This window comes from Giraffa tippelskirchi, chromosome 1, assembly GCF_054371585.1.
Source record: "Giraffa tippelskirchi isolate mGirTip1 chromosome 1, T2T-mGirTip1v1.2.pri, whole genome shotgun sequence".
Taxonomy (NCBI): Eukaryota; Metazoa; Chordata; class Mammalia; order Artiodactyla; family Giraffidae; genus Giraffa; species Giraffa tippelskirchi.
Window position 1 is genome coordinate 133,802,037 of NC_137275.1, and position 22,351 is coordinate 133,824,387.

At 37.5% G+C, this 22,351-nt stretch overlaps 1 pseudogene across 1 annotated transcript in view; it reads left to right on the plus strand.

Moving 5' to 3' along the window:
• The first annotated feature begins 7,481 nt into the window (after nt 1-7,481).
• Nucleotides 7,482-22,351, plus strand: part of LOC145509217 (protein CFDP2 pseudogene) — an 837,797-nt pseudogene continuing 822,927 nt past the window's right edge. Inside the window, exon 1 of the transcript XR_014055918.1 lies at nt 7,482-7,973. The product of XR_014055918.1 is annotated as a protein CFDP2 pseudogene, transcript variant X1 (transcript). The remainder of the gene's footprint in view (nt 7,974-22,351) is intronic.

Consider the following 22,351-nt stretch of genomic DNA (forward strand, 5'->3'; position numbering starts at 1 on the left):
CTCTTCCAGGGGATCTTCTTGACGCAGGGAACCAACCAGCATCTTTTCTCTCTCCTGCATTGGCAAATGGATACCATTGACGCCATCTGGGAAGTATCATCATCTATTAACAGAGTCTACCTGATCTATATATATAAGTTCTGTGTCCTTCACAGATCTCCACTATCTTATTATTTCAACTCTTCATCATTTCTGACCTGGTATTGTACAGTAACCCTTCAATCAGTTCCTCTGTTTACATTTAAATACAATTTTAATTCTACCCTCCTCTTCACTTACAATAGTGTCGTATCTACTCCACTGCCCTCTATCCCTTTTGGATATAGGTTGTATTCTGGTCTTATTTATCTGTTTAGAATTCCCCAAATGTTGTGTGCCCTTTGACAAATTATGCCCGTTATGCAATGTTCCCACTGCTTGGCCTACTTTACATTCACAATCTGCTGGCAGGATTTCCAATTACCCTTCAGGACTCAGCATTAATGTCACCTCTCTCTGAAATCTTTCCTTGTACCCTTGGCAAGAATATTGTTTCCTTCCTCTGTATTATCACAGTAATCGGTACATATATCTACCATGGAACCTATCAAAACACATCATAGTGGCTTGCTTATGCACCTTTTCCCACTTTGACAGCCCTACTGTTCTCTGAGGTTCTGCCATGCATGGACTATATATTGTTCAACTTTTTCTCCCTGGGGATAAGCAGAGAGCTTCAGATAGAGTCAGTTCTAAATTAATGCTTGAAATCTTTTTTGAATGCATGAGCACATGCCTGATTTCCTGTCCCAAATATATTCCAGTGTAGCCAAACAGTAGAGCTCTTGAAAATCTTCACAAATTTTAAAATAAGAAAGCTTTCATATGTGATGTTATGGTCAAATATTCCTTCTCTGAAGCAATAGCCCTCTTTATATGCATAATAAATAATCATCTTTCAGACAGAATTCTGCCAATATCAACTTTATCTACATTAATTTTTTTAGTTTTCCCAGGTTTCTATATTAATTTATTTTCTAGAATAATATCCCAGATACAGTTTACAACCCTTTTGTTATACTATTTCCATATCAAGTCATGTTATTAAAATTACATTGTAAGAAATATGATGTCAATGGATAAAACAAAGTTCATTTGAGTTTGATGGATAAAACCACAGAGCTACTTGCAGAATCAATTCGATCCCACTGGTAGCCAAAAGTAGTTCAGAGGGCACACAAGAGGCAACTGATATCCTATCACAAATGAAACCCTGTTTCTCTTAATGCTTAAGACAAAATCCACTCTCCTGGGCACTCATGCCTGACTGTGCTTGAAATTTCTGCTGTGGGAATTCTCTGGTGGTCCAGAGGTTGAAACTGAATGCTTTCACTGCCATGGCCCGTGTTCAATCTCTGGTTGGGGAACTAAGATCCCACAAGTCAGACAGCTTCGTCTGAGAGAAAACATGAGGGAGTGAGAGAAAGAAACATCTTCTGTGAAGTGTTGCTGCTGCTCCCGAAAGGGCTCTTTTTTGACAGGCAGCACCTGTTTTTGACAGTCTGCCTGCAATGTGGGAGACATGGGTTCGATCCCTGGGTTGGGAAGATCCCCTGGAGAAGGAATTGGTAACCTACTCCAGTATTCTTGCCTGGAAAATCCCATGGACAGAGAAGCCTGGCAGGTTACAGTCCATGAGCTCGCAAAGTGTCAGACATGACTGAGCAACTAACACACCACCTCCTATAGTCACTGTCCATGCAGCTAGATGGTATTACATCCCCAGGTATCACTAACCTCAGCCAGGAAGGTTCACGGTTTCAGGGGTTAAAGAGATAACTTCTAGCTGCTTGTCAGAGCACTGATCCTTCATAACAGGCACTGTGTCTTCCTAGGCACCATCACCATGACTAGTTACCATTGTTTTTTATTTCTTTAATGCACCAAGTCTCCTGCTGAAGACCAAGATGTCCATCAAGAATCACTGAACCTGGTTCCAGCTCTATAGTCCTGAGAAACGGAGTTCTTGGTGGGAAGAGACATCACCAGCTTCCACTAGGCATCCCATTGTGGTGTGTGAGCTTCCTAGGTGTTAAGGAGATAATGTTCTCTGGAGTGTTCTTTGTCCTGAAGCGGACCTGTGTTCCATAGGCAAGCACTAAAAACCTAGCGACATAGGTCTGAGCACTTTTAGAGATCTCTTAATGCCCCAAAGTTACACAGGTACAATTCAGAATCTCCTCCTGCTTTTCTTTCATTATGTCTTCCTCCTGTAACCAGTACTCAGACAGTAGTTTTTACATGACTGAGTCAAGAGACATGTTTAATTCTTAAACTTCCTGCCATAAATAACACTTCATTCTCTCAAGTGACAGAGATCAGGGTGGCATTTTCTTAATGTTGCCCCATGACATTCTAGCCATCAGATAAATGGCATACTATATCTTCATCATGGACGTTCTTTATACCAACACACACATACTTGTAAAAGCCTTTGTGAAATGCTGTAGGAAGAAATCAGAATGACCTTTTTTTTTTTTTTTTTAATCCATTGCACTGCATAGTTATTTTATTGCAGGATGCTCTGTGTGTGTGTGTACCTTAAGCATATTGATAGAGTCAGTGTCTGTGGAAACACTATAATAGTTTTTTCTATGGGAACTCATCTTCTGGACAATCTTCCCTACTAAGGCTAATCTTTCATAGGAATACAATCAATAATCAATCTCTCAGGGAGAAAGACTTCTGAGAATTCCATCGAAGAAAGCCCTTCACCTGTTATTGCCCAGGCATGGTTAAAACTGAAAAACTTAACGGAGATTTTCAGTGTGAAATTTTATAACTATCTACTCTCTTAATGAACACACAAGTACATATGCATGTATAAGTATATATGTAGTTGTGTACATGTGCATACATATATATATTCATATTTGTATAACCCTATGCATATATTTATTTATACACATATAATATATAAACAATATATATAAAAACACACATAATATTTATTCTTTGGTGGACTACACAAAACAACAAAATTGATTTTTTCCCACAGTTCATTATTGCTTTGATCCTAGAAGGAAAGGAAAGAAAAAAACAAAAACAAAAACATGATTCTAATAGAATTTTTCCAGTTAAACTCATAGGGTTGCGAGATTGCAGCTTCAGTCCTTTTAATATCTCAGCTTTGGGTGTGTTCTTTCTTTCCTCTGCCAAGAGGGTATCACATCTTTGGTTAGGTGGTACCTCCTATCATTGAGGAAGAATGGGCCCTTTAATTCCATGCCAGCCCGGAAGGCCTGGAGTGCAGCCTTGCCACAGATGTCCATTTATAAGATGCAGCTGTCCCCACGTCTCACTCTGCCAGCTGGCCTTGAGTAAGCTGGCTGGCAGCGTGCACCATCTCAGGGTGCTGGCCAGTAGACTTTAGCCTTAGTGCACTGGCTTCTCAGCCTTATGGCTCATCTCCCTGAAGGGACCAGAGGAGTCTGGGATTATCAGCTCCAGGGAAGTCACTTCACATTACAGAAATATCAGGAAATATTGCTAGTTTAACATGAATGTTGGCATAAGCATGGGGGACTATTTTTAAAGAGTAATATACACCAATTGTTCTAAGGTAGCTGTGCATGTATCCCAGCTTAGCACAAACAGCATCCTGCCATGACTTTGAGGAAAACGTCAAATGCATATGGTAAACAAGGGGGGCAGAGACATAAGAAGCTTCCAGGGGCTGTCTGACATAGACAGGTGGTGTCTCTCCAGAGAAATTTCAGGATAAGCATCACAGAATGGTTGGCCCAGCATTCTTAAGTGTGAGCCCTGCCACATCTTCTATTTTGCTGAAATGTCAGAAAGTACTAACTGGAATAAAGTCCAAGATTACCTTGACCATCCCATGGGTAGAGGTATTCTATGCACTACCTCAGGCAGATGGATATTTATATCAATACCTAGGTTTCCAAATGAGATATTATCCTCTTCCTTTACCCTGTTATTTGCCAAGGTTACCAAAACGATGATGTTCAAGAACCCTCCCTTGTCCGTGTATTTCACTGTCATCTGCACATGATGATTCAACGAAGTTTAGTTGAAATTTCTTCTCTCACTTGCTTGGGGTATATAAACGACTACCTATTACGTGCCAGCTGGTGGCAGGAGAAAGTGAATGCAGATGCTGAATACCAAAATTTCAGTTTCTAAGCCCTGTTCACACTAAATTTCCTGCCCATTAACAAATATCACTGTAGTGTAATCTTAGTTTAGGATTAGCAATTGTGCTTTTTTATTTGAAGCATCAATAAGCATGATATGCAAATAACAAACATTTTAGGCCGAGCCATAGCTTAGGCATAGCAATATCTCTTTTTGACCCAGACACAGATGTCCTCTAATCCTTCTTTTTTTTTATTTGGCACACAGAATTCCCTTGGGCCACAAGAGGGCTTTCTGTTTGTTTGTTTTTTTTCTTTTTCCTGCCAGTTAGCAAGAATGCTCAATTTATATTGCTGTTGCAGTTTAGTTTTCCCTTGTCACTGAGATGAGGAAAGACAGAGAGATGGACTTACTACTATGAGACGTCAGTTCAGTGCAGTTCAGTCGCTCAGTCGTGTCCGGACTCTTTGCAACCCCGTGGACTGCAGCACACCAGGCTTCCCTGTCCATCACCAACTGCCGGAGGTTACTCAAAATCATGTCCATAGAGTTGGTGATGCCATCCAACCATCTCATCCTCCGTCGTCCCCTTCCCCTCCTGCCTTCAATCTTTCCCAGCATCAGGGTCTTTTCAAATGAGTCAGTTCTTCTTCAAAGTATCAGCATTTCAGCTTCAGCATCAGTCCTTCCAATGAATATTCAGGACTGATTTCTTTTAGAATGGACTGGCTGGATCTCCTTGCAGTCCAAGGGACTCTCAGGAGTCTTCTCCAACACCACAGTTCAAAAACATCAATTCTTTGATGCTCAGCTTTATAGTCCAACTCTTACACCCATACATGACTGGAAAAACCATAGCTTTGACTAGACAGACCTTTGTTGACAAAGTAATGTCTCAGCTTTTTAATATGCTGTCTAGGTTGGTCATAACTTTTCTTCCAAAGATCAAGCATCTTTTAATTTCAGGGCTTCAGTCACCATCTACAGTGATTGTGGAGCCCCAGAAAATAAAGTCTGTCACTGTTTCCATTGTTTCCCCATCTATTTTCCATGAAGTGATGGGACCAGATGCAATGATCTTAGTTTTCTGAATGTTAAGTTTTAAGCCAGCTTTTTCATTCCTCTTTCACTTTCATCAAGAGGCTCTTTAGTTCTTCTTCACTTTCTGCCATAAGGGTGGTGTCATCTGCATGTCTGAGGTTATTGATATTTCTTCTGGAAATCTTGATTCCAGCTTGGGATTCATCCAGTCCAGCATTTCTCATGATGTACTCTGCATCTAAGTTAAATAAGCAGGGTGACAGTATACAGTCTTGATGTATTCTTTTCCTGATTTGGAACCAATCTATTGTTCCATGTCCAGTTCTAACTGTTGCTTCTTGACCTGCATACAGAATTCTCAGGAGGCAGGTCAGGTGGTCTGGTATTCCCATCTCTTAAAGAATTTTCTATAGTTTGTTGTGATCCACACAGTCAAAGGCTTTGGTATAGTCAATAAGACATAAGTAGATGTTTTTCTAGAACTCTTGTTTTTTCGATGATCCAATAAATGTCGGCAATTTGATCTCTGGTTACTCTGCCTTTTCTAAAACCAGATTGAACATCTGGAAGTTCACGGTTCATGTACTGTTGAAGCCTGCCTTGGAGAATTTTGAACATTACTTTGCTAGTGTGTGAGATGAGTGCAATTGTGCAATAGTTTGAGCATTTTTTGAGCATTATTAGGCATTGACTATAACTAATTACATCTTTGGATAAGCTCCAGAGATAGACCTGGGAATATCAGAAGGCTTAGAACATTGCATCTGAAAGCATTTTAAATAGTGCTTTAAACTTTGAAGCAAAAGTTTTCTACATTTTAGTGACGGGCACCTTGACTATTCTACCACCTTTCTGAGCTTCTTTGAGGTAGACATGTGGAAATTCTTTACGGAGAATTTTTGTAGAGTAAAATCTACTACATAAATCTGAGAGATATATTTTATTTTACATAAGAGGCCCTGATAAAGAAACTGCCTTACATGTTTAGGGTTTCCAACATAATGGAAAAGACTATCTTCTAGTTAAGCAAACCTTTCTTTGCTCTTATATGTATATATATTCTTTTTCATTGAACTTTACCGGAGACTGAAATGCCGGAAAGTACTAAACTGTAATAAAGTTCAAGGTTAACTCAACCATCCCACTGGCAGAGGCATTCTATGCACTACCTCAGGCAGATGGATATTTATATCACTACCTAGATTTCCAAATGGAATATTATCTCAGTTGATACAAGATTATATAGAGCTGCCTCTCCCTGTTCTTCCCCATTCCTACTTGATAAACACAGTTATAAATCCTGGAAATAACACAAGAGTGAACCAAAGAAGAAAGGTGGTGAAAATAGGGAGAACTTACTTTGGATCCAGGACTGGAGGATTAATAGAGCAGCAGGTTGATTCATATATTCCTGTCCAACAGGATGATCACCTGCTTCTTGATCTCCAATATAAGAACAAACACCAACTCAGATAGTCTTACTCCATCACTGTATGTATTACGAGTCTCCCAGAAATTCTTTGGCCAGCTGAGTCACGTGAAAGAAAATCAGTTGGGAGACCTGCCACAAAGAAATGACCAAGGAAGCACCCCTTTTCTCACCAGGCCCAGGGATGCCTTTCTTTGATGGGAGACAAGGAGATAGGAAGATAAAACAGACAAGGGGCACTTAGCTACAGCAACTGACTTGGGCCAGAAAAACTCTTCATCCCCACAGGCCTGAAACTACCCTGTCACATGTGGAGACCTTAGGATAGGGAAGAAGGATCAGTAAGATGGACTCACCAAGACAAGCCTCCAGCCTGGGAGGTCTCTGAGGCCCTGTTGTTGTTGTTTAGTTACTAATTCATGTCCAGTTCTTTTTTGACCTCATGGACTCTAGTCTGCCAGGCTCCTCGGTCCATGGGATTTCCTCGGCAAGAATACTGGAGTGAGTTGCCATTTCCTTCTGCAGTGGATTTTCCTGACCCAGAGATTGAACCTGTGACTCCTGAATTACAGATTCTTTACCACTGAACCACCAGGAAATCCCCCTTAGGTCATGAGAATTTACTAATTACACTACCAAGAGATGCTTCCCAGCTGGTGCTAGTGGTAAAAAAAAAAAAAAAAAAAAATCTGCCTTTCAATGAAGGAGACATAAGAGATGTGAGTTTGATCCCTGGGTTAGGAAAATCCCCTGGAGAAGGACATGACAACCCACTCCAGTATTCTTGCCTGCAGAATCCCATGGACCGAGGAACCTGATGGGCTATAGTCCATGAGGTCACAAAGAGTCAGACATGACTAAAGCAACTTAGCACACACACACCAAGAGACATCCAGTGACCCAGTCTGTAGAAACCCCTTCTAGCTCTGTAGGCAGCATCAGCAGTGATCAGTGGGAGCCCTGGCAGCATCAGATACCAGAAAGGCCAGAAGAACATTACATTAATTAATCCGGAAAATTAAATGGGTCATTGGGACCTCAACACACAGAAGACCTGTCTCTTAAACGTAAGCAATGTGACCTCCTCTTAAAATATTTAAACAGGAACCAGAGTCTCCTCTAACATAATAGGACAAAAAATGTTCAGTATGTGCAGAAAATAATCCATTATGCCAAAAATAACAAGAAAATGACAACTTGCATATAAGACAGTCATGCAAACACTGAGATGAATCATATGATGGAGTTATCTGACAAGAATTTTAAAGAAGACTTAATGGGAATTTTTTAGCAATTGATTACAAATTACTTTGGAAATAGAACATTTGAACAAAGAAATATGTTACATAAAAGAAGCAAATGACAGGTAAGTTAGGAGTGTGTGATTAACATATATACATTACTATATGTAAAATAATAAACAACAAAGGCCAGTTATATGGCAAAGGGGACTATACTCAATATCTTGTAATAGCCTATACAAAATAATCTGAAAAAGAATACATACATATATATAGAACTGAGTCAGTTTATATAGTACACCTGAAACACATGAAATTGTTAAATAAGTATACTCAAATTTTGAAATGTTTTTAAAAGAAATATTAAGTAAAATAAAAATCTCAAAATAATAAAATGCACATTATATATATATATGGAGAAAGCAATGGCAACCCACTCCAGTGTTCTTGCCTGGAGAATCCCAGCCACGGGGGAGCCTGGTGGGCTGCTGTCTATGGGGTCGCACAGAGTCGGACACGACTGAAGCGACTTAGCATATATATATATAATAACAACAGAGCTTCATGGACCTGTGGAGAAACAAACATCAAACATTTAAATCATCAAAGTCTCAGAGGAGAGGAGAAAAAGAGCAAGGGTAAAAGAATGTTGAAAAAAATAATGGCTGAAAACTTTGCAAATTTGTCAAAAGACAAAAACGTACAGATTTGAGAGGCTAAGTGAATCCTAAACAGGATTAACCCAAAGAAATCCATGACAAGACATATCATAATCACAATTCCATAAACTAAAGACCAGGAAAATGTCTTGAAAGCAGTTAAGGAGAAACATGTATTGCTTATGGGGTTCACATAACTATGGATTTCTCATCTGAAACCATGGAGGCCAGAAGGAAGCTCTATAGGAAAGGAACTGTCAGTTGTGAATTCTTTATCTACTAAAGTCATCTTTGAAAAACAAAGACGAGATAAAGACATTCTTAGGCAAAGGAAAATAAAAAATAATTTATCACGTGCAGAACTGTTCTTAAAAAATGGCTGAAGAGAGTTCTTCTAATAAATAGGAAATGATGAGAGAAAGAATCTTATAATATCAGGAAAGAGGAATAAACACTGGAAATAACAAGGGATATTTTCACAACAGACTATTCTTTTCCCTCATATATTTTATGATTAAAACAAAAATAAACATCGCTTGATACTCAAAACAGTGGTATTTAAAACTGAGGAAGGAGTTCCCTGGTGGTATGGTGGATAGGAAACCGCCTGCCAATGCAGGGGACAAGAGTTCAGTCCCTGGCTTGGGATGATTCCACATGCCACGGAACCCCCGTGCACCAAAAGTATTGAGCTTGTGCTCTAGAGCCCACAGGCCACAACTCCTGAACCCTTCAAGCCACAAGTACTGAAGCCTATGTATCTAGATCCTGTGATCCACAACAAGAGAACTCACTGCAATGAGAATCTTATGCACCACAGCAAAGCGTAGCCCTTGCTTGCTGCAACTGGAGAAAGCCAGTGCACAGCAACAAAGACTCAACACAACCAAAATTAATTAATTTATCAATTAGTTTTTAAAAAGATGAGGGGGATAAAGGAATGTAAATGAAAGTACCATTTCCACACTTCACTTGAAGCGGTACACTGTTGACACTGGAAGATTGTTTATCATGTATATATTTATGGATATACATATAATATATGATGTGTGAGAAGGTATACAAAACCACAGAGATATGGTTTTGATATTGATTTAATTACAGACTATAAATAAACAAATATCAAACACATGGCAGAGGGGAGAGTTAAAGTAACAAGAACTTAAAAAAAAGAGAAAAAGGGAAAAAATAACTAAAGGAAACAAACAGAAGGAAAATAACAAAAGGATAGATTTAAGCACTAGCGTATCCATAGTTACCCTAAATGTAAATGGTATAAATGTATCAAAAGAAAACAGATTGACAGAGTGAATGAATTCACATGAACTCTAACTTAATAATAGTAGACTTAGAATGATTTAAGACTGAATACTTTATTCACACCCTTTATTCCAAACTTTAGCTTTTCCTGTGCATCTGAAAAGGATGCATCTGTGCACCTTTTCAGATGCATCTGAATAGAAATTTCTTTGTATCTTGCCAAAGAAGTCCCCTGAAAATCTTTCAAAAACTAATTCTGCTTTCTTAGACCCTCTAGTTATTGGGAATAAAATAAAAAATGGGTTCTCTATATAGAGTATCATGTCATCTGCAAGCAGTGACAGTTTTACCTCTTTGTTTTCAATTTGGATACTTTTTCTTTTTCTTATCTGATTTCTGTGTCTAGAATGTCTGTGCTTAGTCATTCAGTTGTGTCCAACTGTGTGTGACCCCATGGGCTGTAACCTACCAGTCTCCTCTGTCCATAAGATTCTCCAGGAAAGAATACTTGAGTGAGTTGCATTTCTTTCTCCAGGTGATCTTCCTAATCCAGGGATTGAACCTGGGTCTCCTATATTGCAGGCAGATTCTTCACCGACATGTCATCTGAAAAGAGTGACAGTTTTACCTTTTCCTTTTCAATTTGGATACTTTTTATTTATTTTTTTCTTATCTTATTGCTATGGTTAGGACATCCAGTACTATACTGAATAAAAGTGGTGAGACTGGAATTCTTGTTTCCTGAATTTATCAGGAAGACTGTCAACTTTTCACCATTGAGTATTTTGTTGGCTGTGCATTTGCCACGAATGGCTTTTTTTATGTTGAGATATGTCTGTATACCACTTTGATGAGAATGTTTGTCATGAGTGGACATTAAATTTTATCAAATGCTTTTTCTGTGTCTGTTGAGATGATTATGTGTTTTTTGTATTTTCTTTTGTCAATGTGGTATATCACATTCATTTGTCTATGTGAACCAGCCTTGTGACCCTTGAATGAATTTTACTTGATCGTGACGTATGATCTTTTTAATGTGCTAATACTTTGTAGAGAATTTTTGCTAACACTTTGCTAATACATTTGCTAATATATTTGCTAATACATTTGCTAATACATTTTGCTAATACATTTGCTAATACTTTGTAGAGAATTTTTTCATCTATATTCATAAGAGATACTGTCTTGTAATTTGCTTTTTATGTGATATCTTCATCAGTTTTGATATCTGGGTGATAGTGGCCTCATAGAATGAATTTGCAATTGTTTCCTCCTACATCTTTTGGAATAGCTTGAGAAGAATAGACATAAGCACAAGAAACTATATTCAATATTTTGTATCAACCTGTATTGAAAAAATAATCTAAAAACGTGTGTGAATTTTTTTTCACAGAGAGGGAATAGGAAGCCTAGAAAAAAAAACAACAACAGCAACAACAAAGATTTCTAGTGTGTAATCTAGTAAATAAATGTCTTTTTAACAGCCTTGGTATCTAGATATAGTCATTTTGCATAGCTAGGTTGTTTGTTCCCGAAAAATAAGTTCCCCTGATGTCTGTAAGGGTGTATATCAAGTGTCATTTTCATTTCAGAATGTGGCACAGAAATGATATAAACAAACCTCTGGAGAACATTTCTTATTTTTACAAACCTAAAATAGAATCCAGGCTTATCATATATTGAAAGGAAGCATAGCTTTCTGGCTGGCCCCTAGAGAAATATACAGAGTGGCAGAAATGAAAATGTGTATATCCTGCTATTTTACACACTGCATCAGTGCCAAAAGTTTGCATAAATGATACATTGGTCCTCACTTTTTTCGTGCAGATTTAGTAAACAGTAGTGTCCATTGCGTTTAAAATACAAAGAAATATGGTCTGGAAGGCAAAGATAAGGTGAGAAGAGAGACTAAAGAAAGCTAATGAGGAGGCACTTTTTAGACAAGATTTACTTAAGCAAATTTATCCAGAAAGGAAATAATTTAGAGGAGAGCTCCAGAAAGCACAATTCACACAAGCACCTAGAGTGTCACACTTCACTCCCTGGAGGTACAAAGATGAAGTTACAGTGGAGATGGGGTAAAATGTCCCAGTCTCCTCCTGGGTTCTGATAAGGAGACTTCTCCATCAGACAAAAGCCCTGGACTGTGATGTAGCTGGAAACTATAACTAGTACAATGAGAAACAATCACATTCCTTTTGAGGTCTCCCTGGGATTTAGAGCTATGAGGGTACAAGAATACTTCCTAGGATTTCTAAAGCAATGAAACACAGAAAAAGCTGCACTAGACCTGACACAATAAAATATTACTTATAGCCAAAAAGGAAAAAAAAAGAAAATGAAAAAGAAACAATGGATTATATAGTGTTAATTTTTATTTTTATTCTTTAATTTTAGAAGATAGCTATTTAGTTATAATCAGCTACAATGCAATAAAAATGCATAATTATATAAGTAAGATAATCTTAATTGTGTTCTCTTGACCTTATCATACCACAGAAAGTCAGGGCTTCCACAATTTTTCAGATTGTGGATTGAAACAGATGGAGATCAGAAAATTTAACGCTAAATAGTGGGTGATATGGAAAGTTCTCTTAATTGATTACCCTAAGTATGGCTTTTTTTTACAGAACTTATTTTATCATTTGTGCTCAAAAGAGACTACTATGCAGAGGTTCTGCCAGATACTTTGAGAAAAGGCTGGGAAAATGTTGCTATTACTTTTACAAATATTAAGAAATAATTATGATTGTTTTATGGAAGTTTATAAACACCCTAGCCCTCTTTTACTACTTTTTGTGTGTGCTCAGTCACTCAGTTGTGTCTGACTCTTTTGCAACCCCATGAACTGTATGTAGCCCACAAGGCCCCTCTGCCCATGGAATTTTTCAGTCAAGAATACTGGAGTGGTTTGCCATGCCCTTCTCCAGGGGATCTTCCTGACCCAAGGACAGAACACACACCTCCTGCGTTGCAGGTGAGATTCTTTACCAACTGAGCCCCCACGGGGCCCATAGTGGGTAAAATACATTACTGAATTTTACTTTCAAGTCCTGAGATGCTTAGCTGCTAGAAATGTTGCTTCTAACAGTTATAACCCAATTATTTTGAAACTATCCATTTGAAAGACCTTCAATTAAGTTCAGTCGCTCAGTCATGTCTGACTCTGTGACCCCATGGAATGCAGCACGCCAGCCCTCCGGGTCCATCACCAAGTCCCAGAGTTTACTCAATCTCATGTTGATTGAGTTGGTGATGCCATCCAACCATCTCATCCTCTGTTGTCTCCTTCTCCTCCCACCTTCAATCTTCCCCAGAATCAGGGTCTTTTCAAATGAGTCAGTTCTTTGCATCAGGTGGCCAAAGTATTGGGGTTTCAGCTTCAGCATAAGTCCTTCCAATGAATATTCAGGATTGATTTCCTTTAGGATGGACTGGTTGGATTTCCTTGAAGTCCAAGGGACTCTCAAGAGTCTTCCCCAATACCACAGTTCAAAAGCATCAATTCTTCAGTGCTCAGCTTTCTTTATAATCCAACTCTCACATCCATACATGACTACTGGAAAACCATAGCTTTGAATAGATGGACCTTTGTCGGAAAAGTAATGTCTCTGCTTTTTAATATGCTGTCTAGTTTGGTCATAACTTTTCTTCCTAGGAGCAAGCGTCTTTTAATTTCATGCCTGCAGTCACCATCTGCAGTGATTTTGGAGCCCCCCAAAATAATGTCTGTCACCGTTTCCACTGTTCCCCATGTATTTGCCATGAAGTGATGGGACCAGATGCCATGATCTTAGTTTTCTTAATGCTGAGTTTTAAGCCAGCTTTTTCACGTGCCTCTTTCACTTTCATCAAGAGGCTTCCCAGTATAAAAAAAAAAGAAAAAGAAACCCTAGAGAAAACAAACAAACAAACAAAAAACCCTAGAGAGCAGCCCATATCAACCAAGTGGCCACAGTGTGGAGTAAAGTAGCTAAGCCCCTTGCCCAGAGAAGGGACAGTCATGAACCTGATCAGGTGAAGTCTTTGTTAACCTGCATCACATTTCAGTACCCACCTTTGTCCTAGATCTCTTCCTCACAGATCTGGAACCTGAGAAACTCCTCAGTATATCCCTTGCCTGTGAATCTGCATACTCTTCCCTTGGAACTGAGATCTACAACAAAAAGTGAAAAGGTGTCAGGCAAAGCCTGATTGAGCAAACTCTAAAATGAACTTTTGTTGATTTGTGTTGTATCACATTCTAACTGGGGGCTTCCCAGGTGACTCAGTGGTAAAGAATCCATCTGCAATGCACACATGGGTTCTATCCCTGGGTGGGGAAGATGCCCTAGAGGAAGAAATGACAACCCACTCCAGTATTCCTGCCTGGAGAATCCCATGGATAGAGAAGCCTGGAGGGCTACAGTCCATGGGTCACAAAGTGTTGGACACGACTAGTGACTAAACGAACACATAATAAATAAATAATAACGAGGACCGTGTTACAAGGTGAAATGTGCTGTCCTGAAAGCCTCTGCTAACCTGTAAAAATGCATTAAAAATAAATAAATAAATCAGGTTTTAGACTATGAAAGGATTCCAGGTTTTCTACTGACAAACTTTTTTAACTAAAGTAGTAATTCTAAATATAGTGAAATTTATTGTCACTTACTGGGTGGAATTAATACATCAAAGATAGCTAACAAGAACTGAAGGTGATGAGTTACCAAACAAAAATGAAGTGTTTTACCCAGGGCCACTTGAAATACCACAAGACAGCATCAAAAAGAAACTTTAAGCATATTCCATCTTAGATCCTGAAATCTGGTATTAAATTTGTATTTATTTCTTTTCTAATTAGATCTGTTCTGAAAATTTCACCAAGTTTACAATTTTAAACTTCCCATTCAAAATGTGTTTTAAAATAGCATAAACCTATTTGTTATTCCATATCCAAAAGTAAAATGGATATTTAATACTGTATTATTAATGCAACTCAATCTAATTGACATCTAAAATAGCACATCTTTACTTGTATATGTTTATTAAATTCCTTATACATTCCTGCTAATCATTAAATTAAAAGAACACTTTTGGAAATAGGAAATATTCTATTGTTTAGACAAGTTACTCATAGTTTTTTTCATTAAGTTTTCATTGTTTTATTACCCTCCTATCACTTTTACCACTGGATGAAATAATACATCGGCTCTTTTTGGGAAAAGGAAGCAAAACTACTCAGCTGGATTTTAAAATGAGATAGTTTCAATTTCCTCCAGATTTCTATTGAAAAATGAATTGTGTTTTATAAATGTGAACCTTTTAATACATTTTTCAATGTGGACAATTGTTTTTTTCTGCCAGAGGCAATGCGAATTAGCAAGTTGTGGCCTTGTTTAGTACCGCATTCAGTCAGGGACTCCTCAGCATCTTAAAGGATGCCCCTAACAAATCCTCATATAGATTCTATGGAAAAGATATGGTTGTAATTCTAATTTTTAGGTTTGAACATGAGACTTGTTCTTCTTTTCACAACGTGTAAGGAGGTTGCTAACAGTTGAATAAAATGAAAATGAAATAAAATTATCGTGTCATCTCAGTTTTCAATGCCAGGTTCATCTCATGGGCTTTCAAACAAGGTTTATATGTAGGTTACTTAAGCCTAAGAAAAACAACCATTTTCTTGAAAGACGCTGAACCCTTTTTTGTTGTTGTTTGGTTTAGAAACAATAATTTAAAAGAGAAAAAAATAATGAAGAGTAAAATATTAGTAAAATTGGGCAGTAGGATCTTTATTACTATTTTCACCCAGGAAAGCCCAAGGATACTAGATAATACCAGTTTCTTGTCCAATAGATGTTGCAAGGGAAAAACAAGTTAGACTCCATGTTGGAGCTGTTTCTTTGACTTCCTTTTCATTGCTTTTGTTATTATAATCATACATAATTACCTGCCTGAGAGAATCCTGCCCCTCTGCCTGACTGTTAAACTAAAGAACCTTTGTTCAGGACCCTGTCCACCTGTGGATGGCAGGAAGGAAAAGCTTAGCACATCCCTGGCCTGAGACTTGCCATTCTAGGAGACATTTGCAAGATTGTGTGTGTACTGTCTGACACTTTGCAGCCCTATAGCCTACAGCTCCCCAGGTTCCTTCCTCTTCCTGTGGATTTTTCCAGTATGAATACTGGAGTGAGTTATCACTTCTTACTCCAGGGGATCTTCCTGATGCAGGGATTGAAACTGTGTCTCTTCTGTCTCCTGCATTGGCAAATAGTTTACTTATTTATTTATTTTTTTTAACCACTAATGCCACCTGGGAAGCAAAATTAATGAATTTTTTACTTTGTTTCCTCACTGTCCCCCATCTCTGTTCTATAAAAGGACCTGACATTCAGACCCTGGTAAGATGGTTATTTTGAGACATTAGTCTGCTGTCTTCTTGGTCAGCTGGCTTTCTGAATAAAGTTGTATTTCTTGCCTCAACACCTCATCTCTCATATTTATTGGCCTGCAGTGCTGTGAGCAGAGCAAGCTTGGACTAGGTAACAAACGGGCATGTCACAATATTTCATTTCCTTAAGTGTGTAAAGGAGAGGTGAATATAATAAATGTCCAGTTTAGATTGGTTGAGATCTGCATGGACCTTTGCTTCTTTACTGCAAAATTTCTTAAGAAAATTTCACTATTTACTCTGGAGACCAGAAATAAACATGTTTGGCTATCTAATTTAGTCCTCCCCCTGTTAGTACTCTGCATAGTGACTGAGGAGTGCTGTTGCATATTTAAATATACAGATAACTTAAGAGTTATTGAAAAACAACTATTATTTGAAAGGGAAATGAATATTTCATCTTCTTTTAAGAAATCAACAGCAGATTCCCCTCTAAATAGTGTATTTTGAACCCCAGCATGCGTTCTGAAACAATGGGTAAAAGGAAAAGAATGTCATGTTTCTGTTATTAAAAGAAAAAGCTCAAAGGCTTAGTAAGATTCAAGAAGGAATGGACATATTAGAGTCCTTAATAATTTCATTGTAGGATGAAGATACTTGTGCAATATGAAGGGCTTAATCTTTGGAATAAGTTCCTTACCTGTGTGTGTATTTGTGTGTGCGCATGCGCGCCCACTAAGTCACTTCAGTCGTGTCCAACTCTTTGTGACTTTATGGACTGTAGCCCCCCCAGGCTTCTCTGTCCCTGGAATTCTCCAGGAAGAATACTGGAGTGGATTGCCATGCCCTACTCCAGGGAATCTTCCTGACCCAAGGATCAAACACTCATCTCCTGCATTGGCAGGTAGGTTCTTTACCCCTTAGTACCACCTAGGAAGCTCAAGTTCCTTACAAGTACTTATTAATGAATCACCAATCATAATATGAATTTTGTAACTAGTTTTAAGTAGCATAAATCAGAGCTATAGCTCAGATAAGACAAAGATAGAACATGTTTATTCTATGCATTACTGGTTTTAAATAGACACTAAAATTGCTTACATTAGCAGACCTGTTGATTTGACTTCCATAGCAGAAATCCTTGTGCTTTTATTGATTAAGTTTTATATATTGGTCTGGATGTTGGGTAATAGTGTTCTTGTTCATTAAAGAAGGTTTCGTTTAATTACTCTAGGCAAGCCTAAATTCTGTTCTGCAAGTTTATTACCATTTTCAATTATACACTCTGCACAGCTGCCAGAGTGAACTTTATACAACACAGAACTAATCATGTCACTCCCTAGCTAAAAATTCTTCAAGAGCTCCCCACAGCCTTTCAAATAAAGGGCAAATCTCATTGCTTGGCCACAGATAATTCATGACCTGACTCTGAGGCTAGCTCTTTACTAGCATCACAACCACTAGGCAGATATCATAAAATCTACCACCCTGGTTCTATCATTTGCATGCCCCAGTCTTGCCTTGACTATTCTTATTCCTACCAGTCTTTGTTTCTCCTCGGATCTCTTACTTTGACACCCAATCCCATTCTCATTCTGCCTTTGACTATTTGAAATTTTCAGTGTCCTCGCCTGCATTTTTGCACTGTTGTCTACTTGCTCTTATTTTGTTTTATGTTTCCCTCTTGACTTTTTTTCATTGCTGACTACACCAGTATAATTCTTCATCCTGATTCTTAGCTTAGACCCTACCCCTGACATTCACATGAAAGGAACATATCAATTCCTTCTCTTTAGCTTCATCTTTTTGACTCCAATCCAGGTTTCAATGCACAGCCAAACTTGGTACTCCTTGAATTTTAAAAACATGTTTTCATTTTTATTTTTTTGACATGTGTTAATTCCAATGTTTTGAAGACTTTCTCTCCCTTCTTTGTACTAGGAAGCCTCTTTAATATCTACAATAATAACTTCCTTGGGAGATAATCATTTTTATTTTTGTTTCAATATTTATTAGGCATTCATATGCCATATATTCCTTGTTGGGGATACTGCAGAGTACAAATTAATCAAATTCCAACCCAATGGAGCTTATATTATAACAGTGTGTCAGACTTGTCATATCTTTAAATTGAATGTCTGTATTCTTAGATGGTTTTAGGAAGGCACACTCAGAAAGCAAAATGCAATATGATTATCATTTTCTCATCCTATATTAATTTTTCTATAAGTGAAAATAAATCTCTAATGTAGCAAAGGTTATATTCATTTCTCTATATCAATGTGTGTTATACATTTGTGATAGATATTTGAAATGAAGCTAAGTCTGATTAGACTTCATGGAAAGCCTTTACTGGTGATATAACCTTAAGTATTAAAAAAAAAAAAAACACTGAAATCCTAGGTCATAATTTGCAAGCACTAATAAAAAAAGAAAATCAGTTCTGTTCAGTTCAGTCACTCAGTCATGTCTGACTCTTTGCAACCCCATGGACTGCAGCACTCCAGGCCCCCCTGTCCATCACTAGCTCCTGGAGCTTCCTCAAACTTAGGTCCATCGAGTCAGTGATGCCATCCAACCATTTCATCATCTTTTGTTCCCTTCACCTCCTGCCTTCAATCATGCCCAGAATCGGTCTTTTCCAATGAGTCAATTTGTCACATCAGGTGGCCAAAGTATTGGAGCTTCAACATAAGCATGTCCTTCCAATGAATATTCAGGACTGATTTCCTTTAGGATTGACTGGTTGGATCGCCTTACAGTCCAAGGGACTCTCAAGAGTCTTCTCCAACACCACAGTTCAAAAGCATCAATTCTTTGCTGCTCAGCTTTCTTTATGGTCCAACTCTCACATGCATACATGACTACTGGAAAAACCATAGCTTTGACTAGATGAACCTTTGTTGGCAAAGTAATGTCTCTGCTTTTTAATATGCTGTCTAGGTTTGTCATAGCTTTTCTTCCAAGGAGCAAGCATATTTTAATTTCTTGGCTGTAGTCACCATCTGCAGTGATTTTGGAGCCCAAGAAATAAAGTCTGCCACTGTTACCATTGTTTCTCTATCTATTTGCCATGAAGTGATGGGATTAGATGCCATGATCTTAGTTTTTTGAATGTTTAGTTTTAAGCCAGCTTTTTTACTCTTCTCTTTCACTTTCATCAAGAGGCTCTTCAGTTCCTCTTTACTTTCTACCATAAAGGTGGTGTTATCTGCATATCTGAAGTTATTGATATTTCTCCCAGCAATCTTGATTCCAGCTTGTGCTCCATCCAGCCTGGCATTTTGCATGATGTTCTCTGCATATAAGTTAAATAAGCAGGGTAACAATATACAGCCTTGATATGTTCCTTCCCAATTTGGAACCAGTCTGTTGTTCCATGTCTGGTTCTAACTGTTGCTTCTTGACCTACTAAGTGCTATTTATTCATGTAACAACCTGTGATTTTTTATTATAAAAAGCAGGCTTAATGATGGGTTTAAAAATCAGAGGTTTCAAACAAAAAGTGATGTCCTAAATTCTGTCCTTTAAGTTGTAGTCTTCCCTCATATTAAGCATGATAGTGGAAGGGATAGTACATGAACAAGACAGAAAAGAAGCAAAATATATACTTTTCCTTTTAGTATCCTTTCAGCATAATTTAGAAACTATTTTCACAAAACAAATAATTCATGTACATCTGAAATTTTCCCTCAAAATCAGTGTTTTTAGGTTGAGGAGAACTACACAGTTATTGACAATAATTATTTTGGCTTAATTTACTGGCACATTAATGTGAGTATATTTTTTAAATGTTTTTCAACATTAAAACCATAAGAGAACAAGTCCATTTAAAATAATGAGTGTGTGACAAGATCATTAGAGAAGTAACTGTTCTGAATCATTCAGTAGGTGTAGACTCTCAGATTTCAGCTTCAATGGACATTATACAGCAAAAGCATCAAAGCATTTATAGCATGTCATTATATAATCCTCAAGAAAACCTGGTGTTATACAAAGAGGATTGATTCAGACAGACCCAGGTTCAAACCTATTGTATCCTACTTTAAATATCTGAGCATATTTGGTTAATTAATTGCATCCCCAATTCATTGATTTATGCAGCAAATAATAACAGCACTTAGCATTGTCAGGATCTAATTGCAGCTCATAGTCTGGCAGGAAAAAAAACCCATAAGATTTAAATGACTTAGTATAGTCGTGATGCGTATGTAAAGAAGAATGTAAAACATTCTGATTGAGGCCAAGTGAGACACTAGCAGAGTCATGCCCTGACTGTAAAGTAAGCATGCATCTACTTCATAGGGTTGTGTGAGGATTAAATGAAGTGTTATATGTAATACACAGTGTTTTATTATCACTTAACACATTTCCAAGTATAGAACAGATACATTATCAATAATGTGAGAATCAGAATATAAAATTTCCAGTTAATAACTAATATGATATCAGGTAGGAAATTATTTGTGGATTTCTATTGTTCAGTAGAGATTTGTTGCACTATCACAATTAGCAGAGTTCCATAGACCTTAACAAAGGAAACTGTTTATTATGCCCTCTATCCAAGTTAGTATTCATGGATAAATCACTTAGGAATATGAAAATTCTGGATCCAAGAGTGAAAAGTTGAGTGGGAGACTATATAAACATGACTATAATTTACAGTAGTTTAGGTTTTCATGTGATAAACAAACTTCAATGATTTAAAATAATAAAGATTTTATCAAGCTACATATATATTAAGATTTGGCCATGGCTCTGTTTCACATCTTCAATCTGGGAGCTGAACTGAGGGAGAAAATATCAGCTCTTAACTTGTACCCAGGAGTGAGACATGTCATTTCTCTTCTTATTCCACATCAAAGATATTTCAAAAGGTCAAGTCTTTTGTCCTTTTAGATAGAGTCTAAAATTCTCTCCAAGGGAAGGAAGTGGATAATTATAAAGGATAATAGTATCTAACATGAAATTAAAAAATAGAATTTTCAGGAAACAATCTAACCACACACAATTCTTTTTATGAAGTTCTGAATGTGCTTTAATATCATTTCTTCAGAATTTTGTTGATTAAGTATTTCTTTATGATTTTAAAGGAGTTCAGAAAAAAAAAAAATAAAGCAAATCTTCTCCTGCTCTTCTGGACCCATAGAGTGCAAACATTCCATATGGCACCAAGACTGTTGCTTAATATTTGCTGTATTTGGGAATGATTGGTGCTAGGTGTAATGTATGCACATGATCTTGGGAAAGTGCTGTGAGTTTATTTGCAGAAGTTATAAGAAAAATGTTTCCCATTGGTTTCTTATTATTATTTATCCAAATCAATAAGGGTAAATTTTAATCTTCTTTTATAAATAAACTGATATTTAAGTACTGGTTATATAATACTTTCATAATGAATTAATTTGAAGCTATCTACTATAGAAATGTGAGATTAATGTATTTTACTGAAATTAAAATTACCTCAGAAAAATAATAATGAACATCCAGGACTGATGTTAAAGCTGAAACTCCAATACTTTGGCCACCTGATGCGAAGAGTTGACTCATTGGAAAAGACCCTGATGCTGGGAAAGATTGAGGGCAGGAGGAGAAGGGAACAACAGAGGATGAGATGGTTGGATGGCATCACTGACTCGATGGACATGGGTTTGGGTGGATTTAGGGAGTTAGTGATGGATAAGGAGGCCTGGCGTGCTGCGGTCCAGGGTGTCACAAAGAGTAGGACATGAATGAGCGACTGAACTGAACTGAACTAGGCAGTGTAGTAGGTATTTGTAGAATTGGTCAATTTTGGCTTCTCTGGCATCAGTGGTTGGGACATAGGCTTAGATTACTATGATGTTGAATGTCTGCCTTGGAAATGAAGTGAGATCATTCTGTTGTTTTTTAGGTTGCACCCAAGTACTGCATTTGGGACTCTTTTGTTGACAGTGAGGGCTGCCCCATTTCTTCTAAGGGATCTTTGTCCTTGTAGTAGATATAATAATCATTTTAAATTTACCCATTCCCATCCATTTTAGTTCATTGATTTCTGTGATGTTGATGTTCATTCTTGTCATCTCCTGCTTGACCTTATGCAATTTCCCATGATTCATGGGCCCTACATTCCAAGTCCCTATGCAATATTGTTCTAATTCTACAATGTATGTCATTATTAAATTGTTAAAATAGGAATTCCTGCACATTCCTTGGTTTCTCCATTTTTCTC